We start from the raw sequence: 23967 nt of genomic DNA, 5'->3' as shown, positions 1-23967 counted from the left end.
CCTCTTTCTCCTGCTTTTTTTAGCCAGCAGAACTCACTTTAGTATCTCTTGTTGACATACTCTTTCAGCCTTTGTTTGTCTGTGAAAATTTTAATCTCTCCCTCAGTTTTGAAGGACAATTTGACTGGGTACAGAATTCTTGGTTGAAAGTCTTTCTCTTTCAGAAACTTAAATATATATACCATCTCACCTCCATAGTGCAAGTTGAGTAGTCCAAAACCAGTCTCATGTGCATTCCCTTACACATAGTAGATTGTTTTTCTCTTGCTGTTTTCAGCATTTTTCTGCTTCTCTTCGACATTTGACAGACTGATTGTTATGTGTCTTGGGGTAGACCCATTTGGTTTCATTCTATTTGGAGTTCATTGTTTCTTTGATTTGCATATTTATGTTTTTTATAAAGGTTGGGAAAGTGTCCCCCCCCCCCCCATTTTATCTTCCACTAATCTTCCTAGCCCTTTAGTCTTGTCTTCTCTTTCTGGGACACCAATTATTCTCATATTTGTGTGCTTTATTTTGTTCATAATTTCTCTGAGATATAATTCAATTCAATTTTTTCCATCACTTTTATTAGTTGCTCTTTTATGTGTTCAAAATCAGTTTTTCTGTCCTCTAGTTCACTTATTCCTTCTTCTGGCTCTTCAAATCTGCTGTCTGTCTCTAGTATATTTTTTATTTTTTCTAGAGCATCTTTAATCTTTGTGATATCTTCTATTTTTCTGTTTATTCTTTCAAAGTCATCTTTATGCTTTTTTAGTGCCTTCTTGATCTCCTTTATGTCATTAGCCTTCCCATCGATTTTATTTAGTAGAGTTATATGAACACCTTTGATTAGTTGTCCCAAAGTCTGTGTCTCCTATGGTGTTTTAATTTGGTCATTCAACTGGGCTGTTTCTCTCTTCGTCTTCATATGGTTAGTGATCTTCTGTTGCTTTTGCAGCATGTAAATAACTTGATAGAGTTACTCTGGAAGTTGATTCCTTCAGTAGTCAAAAGCTTTGTATTTGTGGGATGGGTGTAGATCATGGGGACGGGCAGTGGTGCTGGTATATGCACAGGTTGGGCATGCTACGCTGATACCTGTGAGCCTGGAGTAAAGGTCATGGGGTTATCTATGTGTGGTGTAGAAGCTGTGGGGATGGGGTGCAGCTCAGGCAGGCCTTGAAACGCAGGACCAGGGTGAGATGTGGGGGACACAGAGGTAGGCCATGGTGGGAGACAGATGGGGGGACTGAGCAGATGTTCTGGGGCTGCTCCATGGGCAGGATATGGGTAGGCATGTGAAATGTGTGGGTCATGGGTGTGGGGTGTGGGGCACAGAAGTCCAGGCCCAGGGAAGGCAGGGTGCTGGTGTGTCTTGAGAAGAGGGAGGGTCCAGGGGGACTGGAATGCAGATGCATGAGTATGGAGGGGTGGGGCAGAGGCCACGGAGTTTATGGGACATGTGTCAGGAGTTGGTGATGTCAGGTGGGTGAGGCCATGGAGCAGTTGCACAGGTGCAGTGAAGGGATAAGGGTACATGCATGTGCAGAATGGGGGCTATTGGTACAGATGCACAAGAGAGCCTACCAGGTGTTGGAGAAGGGCATTGTGCCAGGGTGTGGGACAAAGGTGTGTACATGTGTGCAGGAGGGAGGGTCAGGTACAGGGGTCAAGAGGTCAGTGTACAGATAAATGGTTGCCCAGCAGGGAGGATGTGGCTATGCCCATGTGTGAGTCTGTGGGGGCAGGGCCCTGATGTGGGGGTGTCTAGAGGTAGGGCTCTGGTGTGCGTGTGCACAGAGATCAGGGCCTGCAGGATGGGACTACATCTGCATGGGCTGGGGGTGGTGTGGCCTGGACATGCAGGTCATTGCTTGCCCAGAGCTGAGGGTCATTGGTGGAAATGGACACATGTGTGTGCATCAGTCTGGGGGGCCGGACGCTGATGTGCACATGTGCAGAGCTCAGGAGGGGCAGGATAGGGTTGCACAAATGTATGGATGGATGTGAGTGTGGACCAAGTATGAAGGTGAGCACCTGCAGCCTGGATGCACAGGTGACCTCCTGCAGGGTCAGGGAGCAGGAGATGGGTTTGAAGGGCTAGATGCAGATGCATGGATCTTGGGAGGTATGGGGCAAGACTGAGCTTGCATGGGAGTGGTGGATCAGGCTGGAACAAGCATGCATGCATGTGCAGGGTGGGGTTATGGGGCAGGGATGCACCAGGAGGGGTGTCAGGGCAGGGGTGCTTGGATCACAGTGGGAGGCAGGTGACAGGGTTCAGGTGTGTGGGGTGTGAGTGGTGTTGCAGGTCATGGAGTGGGGATGGCATGGGTGAGGGCAACACTTTCACAGAACATGGCTTGGCTTACTTCCTTATCCCATCTCCCTGTGCATGCATTCCCGAGGGCTCCAGGCCTCCATTTGGAAAGGGATGTGTTAGGCTGTTTTCACTAGCTAGATGGTTTCCAGTTCTTTGCATCTCAATTCTTCTGCTTTCGCAAACAGGGCCTACCCATGTGGTGTAGAAAACCCTCCCAGGTCACTTACACCTTCAAATTGCTCTTCTGGTCATTTTTCTGTCACTTCTCTAGCTGTTCCTTGGAGCAGGGGTAAACTCAACCTATCCTATCTGCCATCTTCCTGGAACTCCTGATCTGTAACTTTTTAAGAATAAATAAAACTATGACTAACAACACCATGCCATTGCTAAACATTGTACAGATTAGTATCAAGATATAACATGGGTAATGAGAACACTGTCAGATTTTTAGGAATATTATACAATTTCTAAATATATGAATAATATTATTTTGCTTATACAAATTCAACCAGCAACATGGTAGAAAATCTTTTTAACCACTGTAGTACGTCCCAAACACCTCCTTTGCAATAGGTTGAATTATTTTAGCACCTTATTTACAGAAGGTGAAGGAACAAATTATTTGTAACAGTTTTGTGAAAGAAGACTTGTCTTCTGAAATAAAGGATGAGAAGTCTAAGGATATTAACAATGATATTATTCTGATACAAAATCTTGGTTTTCTGGACAGAGTACTCAAATGATTAAGAAGAACTTTTTTAAAAACTTTACATTAAAAACAGACTAATAAGCTATGCTATTTTAACAGGGGGGAAAACTAAACTTTAGTTTTGTGTGAATACCTGGTGTCATGGTCAGGTTCATGTGTCAACTTGGCCAGGTGGTGGTGCCTGTTTGTCAGGTTGGGCAATTGCTGGCCTGTCTTTTCCTATGAGGACATTTCATAGAATTAAATCATGATCACATCAGCTACATCCACAGCTGATTCCATTTGTAATCAGCCAAAGGGAGTGTCTTCTTTGATGAGAATTAAATCATGATCACATCAGCTACATCCACAGCTGATTCCATTTGTAATCAGCCAAGGGGAGTGTCTTCTTTGATGAGTGATACTTAATCTGATCACTGGAAGCCTTTTAAGGAGGATTCAAAAGAAACAGGTTCTCTTCCTGCTTCAGCTGGTGAGCCTCTCCTGTGGAGTTCATTCACACCCTCCATCAGAATTGTCAGCTTCACAGTATGATCTACAGATTTTGGACTCTACATTCCCATGGTTACATGAGACACTTTTATATATTTCATATTTAAAAATATTTCCTGTTGATTTTGTTTCTCTAGAGAACCCTAACTAATACACCTGGTTTGACACAAAAGCATTCTTTTTTGAAATATATGATAAAAAGACATTAAATTTTGGTTAGTACTGATTATGAAAGATAGAATTCACTTTCATAAATTCCTTTTTTTACAACTCTTTACATTCATTTAGATCCTATAGTCAACAATGACTATAACAAACAAAATTCACTTCAGTTAAACTTTCTTTTACCTTCCATATCCATTCCATCTCTAATTTTTATTTATCTAGGCTGCAAATAATCAGAAATAAATTTGGTATCAAATTTCCAAAACTTTTGAACCTGCATATTTTCTCCCAATAGTAGTATTCATGAAGCTAGAGATACTACAAAATAATAGAAGGAAGAAACAATCATGAATTCATATTTTTTATATTTAGAACACAAAAATGAATACATTACAATATGTCTAAAATCTCTCAGTTCATTACAGTATTTCTTTAGGCTAGTTATTTTATCAGTAAGTTTGTATAAATTTAGGGGAGAACACACTCAAGCAGAATAAAATTGCATTTGTCTAATTCAAGATTTACCCTAAATTTCTTTTATCAGAGGTTGAAAAAAATATTTGTTTTCATAATATCTTAAAATTACAAACAATTTAAAAAGTACGTTGACTCTCAAGTTCTGGAAAATATACTGTAATTGTTTAATTTGTCCCAAGCTTAAATCCAAGAAAACTTCTCAATATTTCTTGAAGATCTTTCATTTTATTATGAAATTTGATTAGATTTTACTCAGTTATTCCTATTCCAAGGCTATTTATATTTCAATAATGATCTGATTAATAGTTACCATTGCAAAATTTTTATTACAAAAAAATTAACAAACATAGCTTATTTTGTAGCTTTTCTTATGCTTTCATTTCTAGTCTCCAGGCCCAGTAAAAAAAAAGAATTTTAAACTACATCTCACAATATTTTTCTATACCTGCCCTCCCCCTATAACTGCTTTAGGTGGTTAGGCCTTGGGGCAGGGATAGGTTGGACAGAAAGAAATCAGGCTTGTTGGGCTTTGATTTCAAAGTTTTAGGGGAGGGCAATGGAATTTTTAGAGTTTCTATGCCCCTCAATAACTATTTCCAATTATTAGACTTATTTTACTAAAAGCTATGACCAGGACCATTGGAAAGGCTCTTTGCTTTTTCTAGGAGCAGCCCTTTAGTGATTTTCTGCTGCCTTAGGGGAATTCCATGGGCAGTTTCTTTTTAAGTCCAGGTTTGTTTACAGCAATTTCAAAACTAGGTTTCTGAATCTTGCTTTTCAGAGGGTTATTCCCTCTCTTTTACTCTCTTACTTCAGAAGTACTGATTTATATAGTCATAAAACACATAATTATATAACTTTCGATTAGGGGGAGATGTGACTCCACCCATTCCAGGTGGGCCTTGACTGGAATCATTTAAAAGAGGAAACATTTTGGAGAGACTCCCTTTTTTAGAGCCATGACAGAGCCCTCACAGCCAGAGGCCTTTGGAGATGAGAAAAATGCCCCCAGGGGAGCTTCATGAAACAAGAAACTGAGAAAGAAAGCTAGCAGATGCTGCCAAGTTTGCCACGTGCCTTTCCATCTGAGAGAAACACTGAACATCATTGGCCTTCTTGAACCAAGGTTTCTTTCCCTGGATGACTTAGATTGAACATTTCTATAGACTTGTTTTAATTGGGACATTGTCTTGGCCTTAGAACTGTAAACTAGCAACTTATTAAATTCCCCTTTTTAAAAGCCATTCTGTTTCTGGTATATTGCATTCTGGCAGCCAGAATATAGAACACACACCAACTAACAAACAGGCATTAAATACTTAGATCTCATCATGAGAGGTTAAAGGACACAGTAAGGTACTGGAATTCTTTAATAAATTCGGTGAGATCAGTAGAATATGAGGTTAAATGCTGCTCATCTTTAGAAAGGGAAAAGGGAACATAGCAGTGGTTTCAGCTCAGCTAGGAGGGGCTGCGTAGGGAAGAGGAGGAGAGGAAGGGTCAGAGGAGGACTGAGATTCTGCAGTAGAATCTGGAGATGGGGGGGGAGAAAATGGGGGGAGAGTTATTTTCTGGCTGTGCCACAACAGCTGCAGCTTGGTGGGGAGGAGCTCCATGGGGAGAGGGGGTTGCTAAGGAGAAGGTCTTCCGTGGGATCAAAGGAAGGGTCGGGTGGAGGAGGAGAAGGAACACTGGGTTCAGAACGAGGTTGTTTTGGGAGAGGGCAATGGAGAAGGATTTGATAAATAGAAAATGTTTGTCAGAGAAAGGGGAGCCTACGCAAGCCAAAGAAGCCTCGGATATATGAGACTTCACACCATTGCTGAGACACTGACAGTAATTGTCAAGGTTTAGAAGAATTTGTGGATCAAGGGTTTTCTGGCCAAACTGACCCATTATCTAATTTGTACTGTAGCCAGGCAGTATTGCAATAGAAAATTAATTTCTTATGTCTTAAATCAGCAGCAAGACCAAGGACTGCCCATTTCCCATGATAGTAGAGTAAGGAGAAACTCTCACTCTCATACAACTCAGAAAAATCAAGTGGGCATCCCCCCCTTGAGAGTTTTAAGTCTCAGTGAGTTGTGGAAGAGGAGAAGGAGGCAGCTCACCAATCTCACTTGCTCCTAGGTTCCAAGACCCAGCAGAGGTAACTGTCCTCTAGCACTAGGATTATAAATGTGTTGTCCAGGACAACAGAGAAAGATAGTGCTGGACAGAGAAGACAGAATTTTTCCTTACCCTGAGATGATTCACCAGACTGGTGCTAAAGTCAGGCAACTGGGTTTGGTCCCCTCCTATAGAGGTTTTGTCTCTATTCCCAGACCGGGATATCCATACCAAAGTGATAGGTTTTTTGACCAGGAGAGAGGAAACAAGATCGAAATTTGATCAAGGGAGTTTTATGGGAGGCTTTGCGCAGACCAGCTGAAGCCTAAATGGCAACAGCACAGAGCAGAGGAAGGGGTACAGGTTACATAGGATGCTTGGCGGGGAAATAGGGAAAGAGAGGTGGTGGATCTTCTTTGTCTAGCTTGGGAGTGGGAAGTTGGCAGGTTTTCATTGTTCCCCACCTGCTCTCATGATGCTGAAAGTTCCATGAAGAAGGACAAAGTCTTGCATTCTAGAATAATTCCTTAAATAAAAATAGCCCTGGGAGAAAGTATAGCAACTTTTCAAAACTTGATATTAAGAAAACAACCCAATTTAACCAATAGTTAAAAGATTTGAACAGTTACTCACCAAAGAAGATATACAGAAAACGTACAAGCACATGAAAAGATGGTTCACATCATTAGTCACTAGAGGAAAGCAAATTAAAACCCACAATGAGATACCATTACATAACTATTAGAATGTCAAAAATTAAAAAGCTGACCATATTAAGTGTAGGTAAGAAATGAACTCCTAAGTATTTACCCAAAAGATATGAAAGCATATGTCCATACAAAGACTTGTACATGAATTTTCATAGCAGTGGTATTGGTAACAGCTCAGGGAACAACCCAAATGCCCATCAAAAGGTAAACAAATACAATGGGCTGTGGAATGTCCATACAGTGGAATACTACTCAGCAATTTAAAGGAAAGAACTGTTGACTCACACAACATGGATGAATTTCAAAATTATCATGCTGAGTGAGAGAAGCCAGACAAAAAAGAATACATACCATCTCATTCCATTTATATAGAACTGTAGAAAATGCAAACTAATCTATAATGATAGAAAACAGATCAATGGTTACCTTGGGATGAGGTTGAGAGGGTTTGAGAGGGTTTGGTTGAGAGGGATTATAAAGATTTACCAGGAAACTTTTGGTGGTGATGGATAGCTTCATTATCTTGATTGTGGTGATGGTTTCATGGGTACATACATAGGCCAAAACTTGTCAAATTGTACACTTTAAATATGCATATTGAAGGCACCCCTTTGTGTTGTATGGCGTGGGGCAAAGGCATAATCATTAGGAACCCTTAGGGAGTTTCTCTAGTTCCCTCTTCTTAGGCTGAGCACAGATGTGGTAGACATCTATTCAGCCTCTTCAACTAGATTGTGTTACTAGAGTGAAGTGTGAGAAGCTCATAAAAAATGCATCCTTTTACTAGAGGGTGAAAACCCTGCTATGGGTACCTCATCAGACTCCCTGAAGGGCACATTATGTCTCAGTAAGTCCCGTCTTGGAAACAGCAACGATTAGATAAAAATACCCTGGATATATTTGCAAGACTAAAAACCTCTCCTCCCTAGAGAGGGGAGAAAAGAGGGTGGCCCTCCCAGAGCAGGGAGAGTGGCTAAGCCTCTTGGATCCCCTCCAGTATATTCAGGCCAAATAACTGTGCAGTGTCCTAGTGTTCATTGAGGAAATAAAATGCACACACAAGCACACAGTGCAGCACCCAGAGCTAAGCCGCCTCTGTGGCTCAGGGTCTGCAGGTGCAAGCCCCAATTAGAGCATCTGGGTTTCCAATACCTTTTCATCCAGAACAACAGCAGGGCCTCAGCCCCAGCCAGGGATTGGGGAAGGCCCGGAAGGATTGCCGACCAGACTGGGGGAAAACAAAGACTGACCAAGTAAATGCAGCTCGTGTGAGTGGAACCTGAAACCACAGCTTCATTTCCAAAACCTCTTGTTAGAGTTAGCCAGCGCACAATTAGTGGTAAAGCAGTCGCTGGTTACAAGGAAACAAACCGCCCTTCAAAGTCCCTCACTTCTCTGCATGTTATGGTGGGGAGTTTCCTTTTGCAAACTAACGAGGCACAGTCGTTCTACAATGGACACAGACTCGTTGGTTATTTCCACAGTTGACAACAAGTCCCGTTAAACTGATAGAACTTTCAGGTTTTAGATGCAGGGTGGTCCTTCCACAACTGGTGGTTCTTTATCATTAACATCGCATCAGGGCTTAAAATGAAAGCACTTGTGACCCTTTATTTTTAGCAAAGATGAGGGTGTTTAATGTGCCTGCCAATGCTTTATCCTCAGCAGAAAAGCACCAAGGCAGCAAACTCATTTTCTCCACTTGGCCTCCCCTCTCCACTTCCTCTCATTTCTTTTATTGACTTTTTAAAGAGAAAGCTAGAAAGTTCGAGAGAAGCTGTACAGAGCTTCTTGCTTCCTCTATACTGCAGCCAGCTCATCCCACAGCCAAGGAAGTGCTCCTAGGAAAGGAAGGCTTCTCTCTACCTGAGACACCTTGACATGGACCCTCTGACTGCTATTTCCCCACTACCACCCTCTATCAGGCATTGCCTCCTCTCCTTCCTGAAGATCTTTCTTGTTTCTAAATTTCCAAAGAAGTGCCAACAAATGGAAATGTTAACAAAAGAATGTTAAGACCTATATGTCTGCAATCTCATTTCTAGGTATATACCCAAAAGAATTGAAAGGAAGGACTCAAAACAGATATTGTACACCAGGGTTCATAGGAGAACGACTCACAAAGGCCAAAGAGTATAAGCAAGCATGTATCCATCAACAGATGAATGGATAAACAAAATGTAGTATATACATGCAATGAAATATTATTCAGATGTAAAAAGGAATGAGGTTCTGACACATGCTACAACATGGGTGAACCTTGCAGACATCATGCGGAGTGAAATAAGCCACACACAAAGGACAGACATTATATGATTTCACTGTGTGAAATAACTTGAATACTGTATGCAAATTCATAAAGACAGAAAATAGATTACAGGTTACCAGGATTGAGATGGAGGGATAATGAGGAGTTACTGCTTAAAGGGTACAGAGTTTCTGTTTGGAGCCTTGACAAAGTTTTGGTAATGAGTGGTGATGATGATAGCACAACATTGTGAATTAATAGCATTGAATTGTATCTTGAAAATGGTTTGAATGGGAAATTTGATGTTGTATATATAGGACCACAATACAATTTTTTTAAAAAAACAACTATTTTCTCATCACTGTTGGCTCTTTTTCTGTGATCTCCTTCCAGATCTTATCATTGTGCATATTTTTGTCTACTTTATTATAGCATATATATAACTCCTAATTGTTCCTCTGACTTAACTCTGCTACTGGGTTTGCAATCATGAGAAATGAATGGCTGTTTAGTTGGGTGAGAGAAGAAATAGCGCTTTTGACACTTTAACACCCAAATGTCTTTATTGTAGTAATGCAATACATCATGAAAATAGGAGGTGGGTGATCATTCATATTTCCCTTTGGAAAGATTCTGTTATTTCTTGCTACAAATGCCACCACAATGGTTGCCACCTATCAATGATCAATGATTTTCTTCCAAAATGGTAGGTAGTTCCAGGAATATCTGGTGGCAGACTTCTAGCTTGTTTCCAAGATCATCTTCAGAACTACTGGGTCTGGGTGAGTAGAGTCCATTTTGCTGAAGTCAGACAGCCCGAATGTGAATGATGCTTCAGTTTCCATCGATGGCCAGATCTGGAACAAGGCACAAGTTTTCTCACCTATGAAAGGGAAAGTCCATATTCTACCAATTCTAAGGCACTCATTCTGTTATATTTTAACTCTCTGAAACTGAAATTATTTTTATATTTGATGATGTCATGATTTAGTTGGCCACATTTTGTGTTTTCTTCTGAGTGGCACATAACATAAAGGTGAATATTCCACCCTTTGACTCCTTAGAAATGATTAAATACATTAATAATGATGCTCACTGTTCTATTTTGCTAGATGCTGGAAAGCAACACACCAGAAATGGATTGGCTTTTAATAAAAGGGGATTTATTTTGTTGGTTCTTCAGAGGAAAAGCAGCTAACTTTCCACTGAGGTTCTTTCTTACGTGGAAGGCACAAGATGGTCTTTGCTGGTCTTCTCTCCAGGCCCCTGGGTTCCAACAACTTTCCCAGGGGTGACTTCTTTCTGCATCTCCAAAGGCCTTGGCTGAGCTGCTAGTGCTGAGATGAGGAATGCTGAGCTGCTAGGCTGTGCTACATCGCGTTCTCTCAGTTAAGCACCAGCCAATTAAGTCAAACATCACTCATTGCAGCAGACACGCCTCCTAGCTGACTGCAGATGTAATTGGCAACAGATGAGGTTCATGTACCGTTGACTTATGTCTACAGCAACAAGACTAGGTATGCTCACCTGGCCAAGTTGACAACTGAATCTAACTCACACACTCACTTAATGGTATTGTGAGTATTGAGCTATGCTGCACCTTCACAGTGTTGTTGTGAAAATTAAGTAACATGTGGAAGGATATGTATATTGCAAAGCACTTGCAAATTAAGGACTTATTGCCCTGGTTGTGAGCACTTTCTTGCCCCTGGAATAGATCCATGTCTTACTTTTGAAGTTACTCAGGAAATTTCATAAAAGCTACATCATGGCCCCCTAAGACCCTTATTAACTTTTTCATGTAATAGTTCATACCAACAGATTAACTTAGTTCATCATACAAATTTTTATCAATGGAAAGAGATTCCACTGCTTTCTGAAAAGCAAGATACAAGTTTCTTGAGGGTGAGAAGAGTCCTTTATCCATGCCCCTGATGCTGTGACCAGGAGCTTGAGCATGATCCAATTATTGGGATTCAATTATTTGTGCGATGAGATTGCTTGCCAGTGCAAATTGGATTCCCTTTCATAGAACTGCTTCTGCCTATGTGATGTCTTCTTCTCTGTGGTCAAAGGAAAGTGAAAGATTGAGGCAATAATTCATCCCTAAGTTATTAATATAACCCAAGATTCTTCTATCTATGACATTCAGATTATCATCTCAGTTGCTGCATTTTCTTCTTCTCTGGAGTGGATAGGTGGAGGTTGGAAGCTGCTTGAAAGAGAAAGCTTACAACTCCTTCACTCAACAGATGTTTTAAACTACAGAACTTGATCAATCATATTTCCTCACGTGTATTTTTTCATTCTTGATATAAAGGGAAAATATTGTTAAAAGCTTTTTCTGGAGTCTAAATATGCACGATGGGATCAGCTATTTGGGGGTGTAACAAACTGAGGGTTTGTTCCCTGACAGTCAAATATGGAGGTTGTTTTGTCTGCTGTCCTAATGCCAAATTACTACCAAAGAAAGTGAATAAATGGAAGGAGGGAGAAAACCAGAGTTTACCAGCTTGCTTTCATGTGCCAATCACTGTGACAGATGTTCTGTGTATAGTTGTTTCAACACACTTGAATATAGGCTTTATATTCCATTTTACATTTACAGAAACTTACATTTGAAAGTAAAATGTTTTTAAGATCACAGAAATCCTGTCTCAAAGCCCTGTTCTTTCTACTCTAAGGGGCAAGAGAGCCTAACTAGTATCCCAGAGATCCTGTTAGAATTACTTGACCATACACTTCTTTTTTTTTTTAATTTTTACATGGGCAGGCACCAGGAATCGAACCCGGGTCCTCTGGCATCGCAGGCAAGCATTCCTGCCTGCTGAGCCACCGTGGCCCACCCAACCATACACTTCTATCATCTTCTTTGAGGTGCATTTAAAATATGGCTACTTATTCACATTGTATGTAGTCTTCTCTTCACAGTGATATTCATAAGCAGGTGCTTGTTAATACTCTGCAGACAGTAAAGCCTCATTTGCTCTCAAGCCAAGAATGGAAGCATCCCTTTTGCTCCACTATTCCTCCTCTTAAAAAAAAAGTAATAGATATGCATTCTCTACAAGATGCCTCTTTGATTTCAGCTCTGAATAACAGATATTGTCTTTGGTAGTTATTAATTTAAATTTGTTATCCAGTAAATATTGTCTTTGGTAGTTATTACTTTCAATTTGTTGTCCTGTAAATATTAATATCTCCCTTTTGTAAATGTAGCAAGCACTGGAACACAGAGATTTTAATTGACCTGTCCAAGGTCACACAAAGGAATTAACAATGGAACCAGATGTGAGGTCTAAAGCGCCTAATTCCATCATTGGCCTTATCAGTCCACATTGCTGTTCTGTGCACACTTAGTAAACATTTACAGCTTTAAATGTCTTCCCAGCTGTAGTTAGGACAAGAAGTACTTGAAGTACTTTCATTCATATATATATATATGTTTATATATGTATAAAAGAGATGTGAGAAAATGTAAACTTGAATTAATGAACATGACACTCCTGATATTGAAAGTCCTAGGCTAAAACTTGGAAGCCCCCAGATTTAAGATTAGTACTTTGTCCCTTTCAGTCTCTTGGTTGTGCCTTCATGTTCCAGGCCGAGAGTACAAACTTTGACTGAGATTTCAAACCTGTGACCACTTAAAAGTGCACCAATGTATTTATGAAATGGTGAAAAACTGAAAGCTTTCCCTCTGAGATCTAGAACTTGGCAAGGATGCTCACTGTCACCACCGTTACTCCACACTATACAGTAATGGAATTTTAGTCACGGCAATTAGGCAAGAAAAAGGAAATAAAATGTGTCAAAATTGGAAAAGAAGTTAAACTTTGCCTATTTGCAGATGACATGATCCTATATATAGAAAGTCCTGAAATATCTAAAACAAAGCTAATAGAGCTAATAAACAAATTCATCAAAGTGGTGGAAACAAGACCAACAAGTAAAAATCAGTGGTGTTTCTATATACCAGTGATGATGAGCAATCTGAAGAGAAAATTAAGAACAAAATTCTATTTCCAACAGCAACAAAAATAATCTAGTATCTAGGAATAAATTTAACCCACAATGTAAATGACTCATATACGGAAAACTTTATCTGCTATCATAAATCTAAACATTGCTAAAAGAAATCAAAGAAGACCAAAATAAATGGAAGGACATTCCATTTTCATTGATTGGACATTAAATATTGTCAAAATGTCAATTCTACTCAAAACGATTTACAGATTCAATGCAATCCCAATTAAAATCCCAACAGCCTTCTTTGCAGAAATGGAAAAACCAATCATCATTTATTTGGAAAGGGTTGGAACCCAGAATAGACAAAGACATCTTTAAAAAAAGAGCAAAGTCAGAGGACTCACACTTCCTGATATTGAAACTTATTATAAAGCTATAGATGTCAAACAGCATGGTATTGGCACAAAGACAGACATATAGACAAATGGAACCAAATTGAGAGTTCAGAAATAGACCCTCACATCTATGCCCAATGATTTTTGACAAGCATGGCAAATCCACTCAATGGAGAAAAAACAGTCTCTTCAACAAATGGTGCTGGAAAAATGGGATGTTCATATGCAAAAGAATGCAAATAGACCCCTACCTTACACCATATAAAAAAATTAACACAAAATGGAACAAAGACCTAAATATACAAGCCAGGACAATAAAACCACTAGAGGAAAATGCAAGGAAACAACTTCAGCACCTTGTGTTAGGTAACAGTTGCTTAGACATTTTACCAAAAGCACAAGCAACAACAAAAAAAATAGATAAATGGGACCTCACCAAAATTTAAAACTTTTGTGCATCAAAGGACTTCACCATGAAAGTAAAAGGACAACCTATACAATGGGAGAAAATATTTGGAATCCATATATCCGATAAGGGTTTAATACCCAGAATTTATAAATAAATCCAACAACTCAACAACAAAAAGACAAAAAACAAAACAAAACAAAACTACAACTAAAAAGTAGGCAAAACACTTGAATAAACATTTCTCCAAAGAAGATTTACAAATGGCCAGAAAGCACATTAAAATTTGCTCAAGCCATTAGGAAAATTCAAAACAAAACCACAATGACATACCACTTCACACACAAGCAGGGCAAATATTAAAATAAGGAAAATTAACAAGAGTTAGAGAGGACATAGAGAAACAGGAGTACTCATTCATAGTTAGTGGGAATACAAAATGGTGCAGTCATTGGGGAAAACAGTTTGGTGGTTTCTCAGAAAGTTAAGTCTACAATTACCATATGCCCCAGTAATCCTCTTCTAAGTATATACTCAAAAGGATTGAAAGCAGGTGCTCAAACAGATATCTGCACACCAATATTCATAGGAGCATTATTCACAATTGCCAAAAGATTGAAGCAACCCAAGTGTCCATCAACAACCGAATATATAAGCAAAGCATGGTATATTCATACAATGGAATATTACGCAGCCATGAGAAGAAACAAAGTTCTAATATGAGCAGTAGCATAGGTAAAGACATCATGTTGAGTGAAATAAGCCAGACACAAAAGGACAGCTATTGTATGATCTCATTGATAAGAAATAATTAAAATATGCAATTTCATAGAGTCAGAAACAAGACTACAGGTTACCAGGGTCTGGGAAGGGAATAAGGAATGGGGAATTAAAACTTAATTGATACAGATTTTCTGTTGGGAGTGATGGAAGCATTTTGGCAATGGATGGTGGTGATGACAGTCCAATGTTATGAATGTAATTACCACCACTGACTTATATATCTGAATATGGTTAACGAGGGAAATTTTAGGTTGTATATATGTTATTAAAATAAACATTAAAAAAACTTTGGATCTAGAAAAAAAAGCATTATTGGGACAATTGAAAAATTGGACTATGGACTATGTGCTTTATATCAAAGTTAAATTTCTTGAATTTGATAGCTGTACTTAAGGTGGTTACATAATGAGTATCATTATTCTCGGGAAATATACCTGGAAGTGTTGTGCTAGAAGAGTATGATATATGCAACTACACTCAAATGTTTAGATGATAGATAGATAGATAGAGAATGATATAATATAATAAATGCAAGCAAAATGTTAGAAGTTGGTAACACTGGGAATCTGGGTGAGGGGGTATATTGGAGGTTTTGTATTATTTTTGCAACTTCCCTATAAGTTGAAGTTATTTCAAAATAAAAAACAATGCCACTTCAGAACAAGTGCAAAGCATAAGACAAACATAGAAAAAAAAGACAAGATGCTAAGCATAAAATACTGACAGCACAATTAAAGGATTCATATCCAGAATATTCAAACCCCTGCAAATAAAAAGAACTACAAATAGAAGAACGCTAAAGAAAAACGGCAGAAGTGATAAACAAGTCTTACAGAAAATAAATGTAAATTGAAAGTAAACATAGAAAAGACACTTGGGGGAAAAAAGTGCATTGATTTAAAGGATGAGGAAAATGTTTAGTGTGTTACAACTTCCCAACTTCATGAGGCTTTAAAACAGATAGCCTCATAATGAGATGGCTTGTTTGGATAAAATAGTAAGTTGGATAGATTATTGATGAAATCATGCTATTACTTCCCAAAAGACACTTCTACATTAAATGTTCTGTAATTTACAACAAGACATTAGTCCTGTGCCTCTTTATTATAATATTGAAATAATTACAATGTATTAAAACTGAATTGCCTCTTATTTTAATCACACATATTCTTTAATATAAGATATTTGAGGAAGGTTGTAAATCTGAATTTAACCAGATTGAGTTATTATTTTGACAAACTTCATTTTAAGAATAATTGTGTTTTTTAAGATGTTGGGTTAAAGACTGATTTCAAGATCTTTTTTGATAACGTAAATATGTAAAGTATGCAGGATGTGTTTTTGTTAAGGAAAATGAGAGTAATTTTTTTCCTTAAAGTAAAATAACTGGTTCTTGAGGAATGAGAAAGCGGATAGATCTATAGGGAAGGCTACGATGGCTCAGCAGGCAGAGTTCTCATCTGCCATGCCAGAGATCTGGGTTCAATTCCCCGTGCCTGCCCATGAAAAAAAAAAAAAGAAGAATAGATACAGAAACTTGTAGAAGAATTTTGGAAAGTAATTTTATTTGTTGTGGTTAAGGTTGGCTAAGATTTGATAGTTTCATAAGATTTTTATGAGTTTTCTTATCAGATATATCCTCATGCAAAACTAGAATTTGGTTTTCACCCTGTTAAAATGACAAAGTTTTCTTGGATTATTGGTTTGCAATTATTTAGAAGCTGTGAATGGTTTTTAACCACCTGGTTAATCTGCCTCGATGGCAAATTTTCTGCCTTATCAGAAAAAAATACTTATTGATATTTAAAAGAAAAAGATATTTGGGAGAGGAGAATATTTATCAGAATGGAAATTTATATTTTTGAATATGGGATTCTATTAAACTTTGTAGTCAGTTGTATGACATGATCCCAATTTTAAAAAAGAACTACAGAAAAAGAGGGATTTCACTGACTCACATAACTGGGTGGTCCAGAAGGCTGGATCTGGCCAGGAATTTAAACAACGTGGGTGCTCTCTTTGTCTCTCCACATCTTGACTCTGTCCTACTTTGCTTTTTCATTGTGTATCGGGATCATTCTCTCCCACCTGCACCCCCTCATGTGGCAGGAAAGATGGCTGTGGACCTCATTCTAACTGCTTGCTTTCAAAAAAAGTAGAGAATGCTCCCCTTCTACTTCTGTCTTAATTTGCCCGAGTTGCTATCACAAATATCATAAACTGGTTTTGGCTTAAACAATACGCATTTATTAGTTCACTGTTTTGAGACTAGAAGAAACCCAAAATCAGGATGTTGGCAGGGCTTGCTTTTCTCTCTGAAATCCATAGCATTCTTGTGTCAGCCTGCCAGCAATCCTTGGAGTTCCTTGGCTTGCATTTCTGCTCCCCATCATATGGTGATGTCCTCTCCTCTCTGTGTCTGCTCCTCCAGTTTTCACTGACTTACGGCTTCTCTCTGTGGCCTTCTCCTTATTAGGCCTCCAGTACTCTAAGACCCACCTTGGTTCAGCTCACCACATCTTAACTAACAATAATATCCTTGAAAGGTCCTAATGGCAAGGGGTTCATACCCACAAAGATGTGGATTAAGAATATGTCTATGTTGAGCTACACATTTCAATCTACCACAATCTCCAATTCCAAAAATGGTAGGGAAGGATTCTGATTGGCTTGATTACTTGGCCACCTCTGGGACCAATCCCTGTGACCTAAGTTAAGAGGGCCACGGTCAGCCAAGGCTGGATAATGTGCCCACTGTCCTAATTGGTGCGATGGTGAGTTAGTTGGGCAGAGACACACTATGACTACAGCTCAAATAGGACCCAGAGAGCAGAGAAGGAACTCCCCAAAGGAAAGAATGCCCATGCCAAAGGATGGAAAATTGAGCTGGGCAGATAAAAAAAGTGATAATTACCTCAGTCTTGCTATACCGGGTTTATGATAATAACTATTATAAAAATCCAGTGGAGTATCAATCTAAGGCTGGTATTGGGTGCTCATGGCTAAGGTATGACTTTCAGATTTCCACCTCTTCAATGTAAACTGTTATAAAGAAGTACATGATCTGCAATGGTTTTGTTGTATTATTAATAAGAATATCAGTAACAAAATAACATTGTTCCCAATCACTGTCTACACAGGGTTTCAGTGCTTCCCAAATAATATTTTATGAATTTTCAGGGAACCCTTGAGATGTAGTGGCAAATATTTAGCCAAAAAGCCTTTCTGATGATGGAGAAACTGGGCCTAAAGAAGATTATGCAATGTCCCCAAAGCCCAACTGCTAGTTTGTGGTTGAGCCAGTGAACTCCTGTCTAATGTCCTGACTGCAGGGATCAGTTCCCATCAGGGCCACCATTTGAGGAAGATTGATGAGAGTTCTTATGTCAAGCACTAGTAGATTGGTTTTTAATGGCCTTTATTTTAATCTTCCTAGGGAAATAGTACATCCTTTCCTGGCTAAACACCAGGTCAGGAAAAGCCACAAACCAGCCCCTCAAGAGTCCTGTTTGCAAAAATGAGCCCAATCTAGCTGTGCTGAGCTGACAAAAACTTGATAATCGCATAGCAACTTCCCGATGTAGCCCACAGAACAGGATTAGTATTTCTGGGTATTGCTGTGTATTCATCTTAGTTCATCACAACCATAGGAGGTGAAAAACACTCAAAAAATGAGATAAAAATATCCTGGGGTAAAGGAGATACTAAAAAAGAAAACATATGAGGACATTAGGTTGAGTGAAATAAGCCAGACACAAAAGGACATAGATTGTATTGTCTCACTAATATGAGCTAATTATAATGAGCAAAGTTTGGAGTCAAAATCCAGGAGTCAGAATGAGGGTAGAGAATGGGGAGCTGATGCTTAATTTGTACACAATTTTTAATAAGCTTGATTGTAAATGTTTGCAGATGGATGGAGGTGATGGTGGCACATTACTGTAAGTATAATTAATAGCATTAAATTATGGGTGTGATTGTGGTTTAAAGGGGAATTTTAGGGTCATGTATGTTACTAGAAGGAAAGCTAGAAGAGAAAACATGTTACTGTATAATACAGTGAACCCTTTTGTGGATGATGACTGTGATTAATAATGAGAATTATTATATAAACTAGAACAAATGTATGTCAGTATTACAAGGCATTGACAATAGGGTGGTATATGGAAAAAATACAACTCATGCAAACAGTAGAATATAGTTAAAAGTAATGTGTCATTAACAGAGGAATGTTAAGGGTATGGAATTTTTCTTCTTGGAGCAATCAGAATGTTCTCAAATTGATTGTGGTGATGAGCACACAACTCTGTGATTACACCGAAAGCCATTGATTGTGCACTTTGGATGGATTGTATGGTGTTGGAATAAAACTGTTAAAAAACAAGATAAATATTGTGATGGTTTGAAGCTACGTACCTCAGAAAAGATCCTGTTCTTTTAATCCATTCCTTGGGTGTAGACCTATTGTTGATGGAGCCCTTTGATTAACCTATTTCAGTTGAGATGTGACGTACCTCATTCAAGGTGGGTCTTAATCATTTTACTGGAGTCCTTATCCTAAGAGGATAAAAGACAGGAAAAGCACATAGATGCTAAGTTCAGAAAGGAGGCCACTGAAGGAGAAGCTAAACCAATGAAACCTGAGAAGGACCAACAGATGCTCCCTATGTGCATTCCCATGTGACAGCCTGGGATGCTGGTAGCCTGTATTCAGAGTCCAGGAATCATCCTGTTGATGCCTTGAGTTGGGCATTTTCATGGCATAAGAACTGCAAATTATAAGTTAATAAATCCCCATTGTAAAAGCCAACCCATTTCTGGTATATTGCATTTCATCAGCTTTAGGTGATGACCAAAACAAATATATAAAAGGAAAGATGGAGAAAGAGAATGGGGGAGGGGAAAGTGACTAAGAAAATCATAGCATATGGGGAACCAAAGAGAACAGTGGGGAACAAAGCTTGGAGGGAGATGGTATGAAAGTTCCCATAGGGAAGCTGTTTTAGTCTGCCAAAGATGCCAGAATGCAACACACCAGAGATGGATTGGCTTTTAATAAAAGGGGATTTATTGAGTTAAAAATTTCTAATTCTGCAGAGGAAAGGTAGCTAATTTTCATCTGAGGTTCTCTGTTACATGAAAGGCACATGGTGACATCTGCTGGCCTTCTCTCCTGGCATCTGGGTTCCAGTGGCTTTCCCCAGGGTGATTCGTTTCTGCATCTCTAAACATCTGGGCTGAGCTGTGAGTGCTGAAATGAGGTATGCTGAGCTGCTTGGGCTGTGGTACATCGAGCTCTTTTCTGATCTCTCTTTTCTTAGCCTCCAGCTAATTAAATTAAACATCACTCATTGTGAAAGGCACTCAGCTAAGCTGACTGCAGATGTAATCAGCCATAGATGAGTTTCACATGCTAATGATTCAAGTCCACAGCAACAGAACTAGGTACCATTATCTGACCAAGCTGCCACCTGACCCTAAATACCACATAAACTTTGACATGCATTCTCTTGTTGCACTTAATCACCACAACAATCCTGCAAGAGATGGACATTCTACATTAGATAGAAGAAAAAAAATTGAGTAACACAGAATTTAAGTAACTTGCTGGTTCACACAGCTAGCACATGACAGAGTTGGAAGTGAACCCAAACATATTTGACTCCAAAGTCCATATTTTTTCCACCCCACCCTCACCATCACCCACATACTATCTAATCTCTGCTTGTCTGAGGAGGGATTATCTGGAAGCAGAGACAAAGATTTTTGTACAAAGGGTTTCTTGAAGGAGTTTTCCAGGAGGAGGAGAATGAGGGAATAGATAGGACAGGGAAAACGCTAAGCAAGGATATGGCATCAGCTGGACTCTAACTTTAGCCTGATCCAACAGGGAACATAATTTGCACCTCAGAATTCATCCTGCTTTGAGGCAGGTCTCCTGGACTTTTGATACTTATGTCAGTCAGTCATTGGTTGTGGGCTGCCCCACTTGGCCACAGTGAAGAAGATGGGCACGTAGTGGCAACATCTCAGGGCAGCAGTTGCTTGGCAGAAGGCAGTGCTCTGGAGAAGGAGGCAGCTGTAAACCTTTAGCAGCAACACTTGCAGCAGCCAGAGAATGGATGCACCAGCCCAGTAAAGAGGATCTGAACAGGGCAATGGCATCCACTAAACACTCTGCTTCCAGCTTCTGGAAGATTCTGGTGAGAGGGAAGGAAGAAGGTCACTGAAACCCCATTCTGAGCTCCAGTGTCAGTACCATGGCATGAGGCCACTATAGTTCTCATGCTAGCAGACATTGCATGGGGGACATCCCTAGGGATTCTGATTTGATTGGCCTTGAGTGGCAAACTGACATTTTGTTTGTTTGTTTGTTTGTTTCAACTCCCCAGATGCTTTTAATGTAGCCAGCCAGAGTGGCGAACCACTGTTTTGGTGAGCTTTAATTGTACTTGTGATGAAGCATGTCAAGTTAGGGATTATTGGAACTGTATTGAGATCAGTCCTGGACAGGAAAAAAAGCTCCAGTGGACAATAAAAGCAAAGGTGAAAGAAGAGAGACTTACTATTAGTTTGATAGCAAACAGCTAGTTTGCTCACATTTCCTATAAAATGTGAAGTTAAACCAGATTGTACAGGAATTATTTTGTTTTTTCAGGTCTTCCTTAGTATCTTTCTGTTGAAGGACCACAAGGAGGCTACATTCTCCTCCCAAAAATGGTGGGTAGGGAAGGGGATTATTTTTCCTGAAATTAGATCCAAGTTAATTAACCCAGGCAAGACAGTTTTGGCTCCTGCATTATCCAACCCCACTCCTCATCCCCCTCCCTCACATCCATGGCCTTCTGTCCTCCTTTCCCACCCAACACACAGATGCACATATGCATCCGATGCATGCCTGCACACATATATGCATGCACGCACACACACATGTGCTCACATCTCCATGGTGACCTAGACTATAGCCCACTGGTCCTTATTGCATGTTCTGGGTCTGGCCAGCTAACCTCATTGCCCACCTGGACACACCGCCAAGCTGGTCACTATGGCCAGGTAGGCCCTGACTCACCTGTGGATGGTTCTAATGCCAGATCCCGACTCCCTCTCCTAACTGCTAAAAGCTGATAGAAACATCCAATTCTAAGTTACAAGAGATTTTGGAGTCTTGTTGTTAATTTAAAAGCATCTGTTTTAAGCAGAAGCTACTGAAATAATATTTAGCTTCAGGGTAAAGGGAAAACCCATATAGTGTTACCTTTATTTATTTTTAATTATGCTACTTTCATGCTAAAACACTCATATTTGCAAAAATGATTGAAGAAATTTTTTTCTGGACCAGCAAAACAGAATAGAAAGCAACAATATAGATACATTGTGCAGATTTTGGCTTTCCAATGGAACAATATTTTGGAGGAATGAGAAAAACAGAGTATTTACGGTCTTTATTGTGGATACTTAGAGATCTTATTTTTTTTCTCCAAAGCAGTAACATCTGTTTGAAAAATCAAGCCAAAGAGTACCTGCAATGTAAGACAAAAGAAAGAAAGAAGAAAGGAAAGATGGAAGGAAGGGAGGGAGGGAGGAAAAGAGGAAGGAAGGAAGGCTTCTATCCAAGTCAGGAGTGTGATCCTTAGGGTTGTCTGCTGGGAAGAGTCACAGACTAACCACCCCTATCCCCAACTGCCCCCAAAGATTGAGCGAACTCAGAGAGTGAGTGTCTTTTTTTCACATCTCCCAGGTCTGAGCCTATCCCTTACCTTCAGTTCGGCTTGATTGCTTCCTAGATGGGGCAAATGATTTTGCTGCTGATTTACAGCAGCCTGGAAGGGCAAATGAGCATTTGGAGGCAGACCGTCTGTTTTACATTTTATTTCCAGGTCTTAGAATGAAGTCAAACTTTGGCACTACCTGGGATTTTTTTTAAAGGACAGACTAAAGCGAAGGAAGAAGAAACCAAAATGAGCTCTGAGCACCGACCTCTGCCCCTTTGCTAGAGTTGGCCTGAACTCAGTCTGCTTCTTAGTCACCAGGATCTTAAAGTCATTTTTCTGGCTTCTGCTAAGGACAGCTTTCAGTCGTGGCTCCAGTCCATGGCTGCACCGAGGGATGGCTGGGATCAGGGAAGAGGGGACATTAGCCAGCCCCACCCTCTTCTCAAATAGCTCCCTAGTCAACCCAAGTAAACCTTCTAAACCAGTGTGTTTGCCATGTGAACACAACTTCAAGAAATAATCTTCTACTGCCACCACCCTTCCAACGGAACTGCTGCCTCTAAGAGTGCCAATATAGAAATTCTGGATATGATTGTACTTCCAATGAATTTTCACTCCCACTTGAAAACATGAACAGGGAGTTAAGAAAAACGGCTTCAAGTTGGAGTGTTGTAAGCTAGTACTCAGGATCTTCTCCTTTGGTTGCTTCCTAAGGCAGTTTTCCTCGGAGACTTATGAAATCAAAATTATGCAAATCCTGGGTCCATTTAGGCCAGAGCTGGGTACTCCCACTGAATGCCCATCATTGAATCCTTCCGTGGGAAGTACACAAGGAAGACATGGGGCCGGAACATAGCTTCAAATCCTAGAGACTCAGGAGACGATTGTGGAAAGATAGTGGAGTAAAAGCTCCAAGAAATCAGTCCCTCTACCAAAAATAACCATTGAACTAGTAGGAACTGGTTGAATCAACTAGTTTAAAACTCTGCATTCTAGAGGAATATGGTGCAACATCCAGGGATGAGCAGAGGAAGAGGCTGATAAATTGTGCTAAATATTGGTGAGTTTCATGGTCCCTCTAATGACTGCTATCACCCCAGTCTCATGGCAGGCAGCAGCGGGGCTACAGCCCAGGCTCCTGGTGCAGGTTGCTAGTGCCAGGGTGGGACATAAAGACCTAGTCCTCCAAATTCTGAGGATGTGTGCCTGATTGCCAAGTATTATGTTTGATCAGCTATTTCAGACTGTTGGGGACCGGCTCTGAGGGCTGCCATTGTTTCAACCTCCTTCAAGCAAATGGCAGAGGAATCTAAAAGACAGTAAACTTCCTCAAGATTACAGAAAACAGTTAAAGGGCTGCATTAACTTGGCAAGTGCAGAATCAAGACAATGCTGCTTCAAAAGCCATAGAAGGGGTGCACCGGTGGTTCAGTGGTAGAATGCTTGCCTTCCACGTGGCAGACCTGGGTTCAATTCCCTGACCATGC

The 23967-nt window shown here is 39.9% G+C and overlaps 1 protein-coding gene and 1 long non-coding RNA gene across 2 annotated transcripts in view; one reads left to right on the top strand and one right to left on the bottom strand.

The window, feature by feature from the left end:
* The window catches only part of LNX1 (ligand of numb-protein X 1), a 219026-nt gene that overhangs the window by 19625 nt on the left and 175434 nt on the right, over nt 1–23967 (top strand). The window lies entirely within an intron of this gene.
* LOC143663248 (uncharacterized) lies at nt 11259–22849 on the bottom strand. Its single transcript, XR_013165886.1, has 3 exons — nt 22746–22849; nt 19185–19325; nt 11259–11278 (listed from the first exon to the last, which is right to left on the bottom strand). It is a non-coding gene; the product is annotated as an uncharacterized LOC143663248 (long non-coding RNA).

The sequence above is a fragment of the Tamandua tetradactyla genome, chromosome 19 (genome assembly GCF_023851605.1).
Source record: "Tamandua tetradactyla isolate mTamTet1 chromosome 19, mTamTet1.pri, whole genome shotgun sequence".
Taxonomy (NCBI): Eukaryota; Metazoa; Chordata; class Mammalia; order Pilosa; family Myrmecophagidae; genus Tamandua; species Tamandua tetradactyla.
Note: the sequence above shows the minus strand (reverse complement) of the source record. Positions and strands in the feature narration are given on the sequence as shown.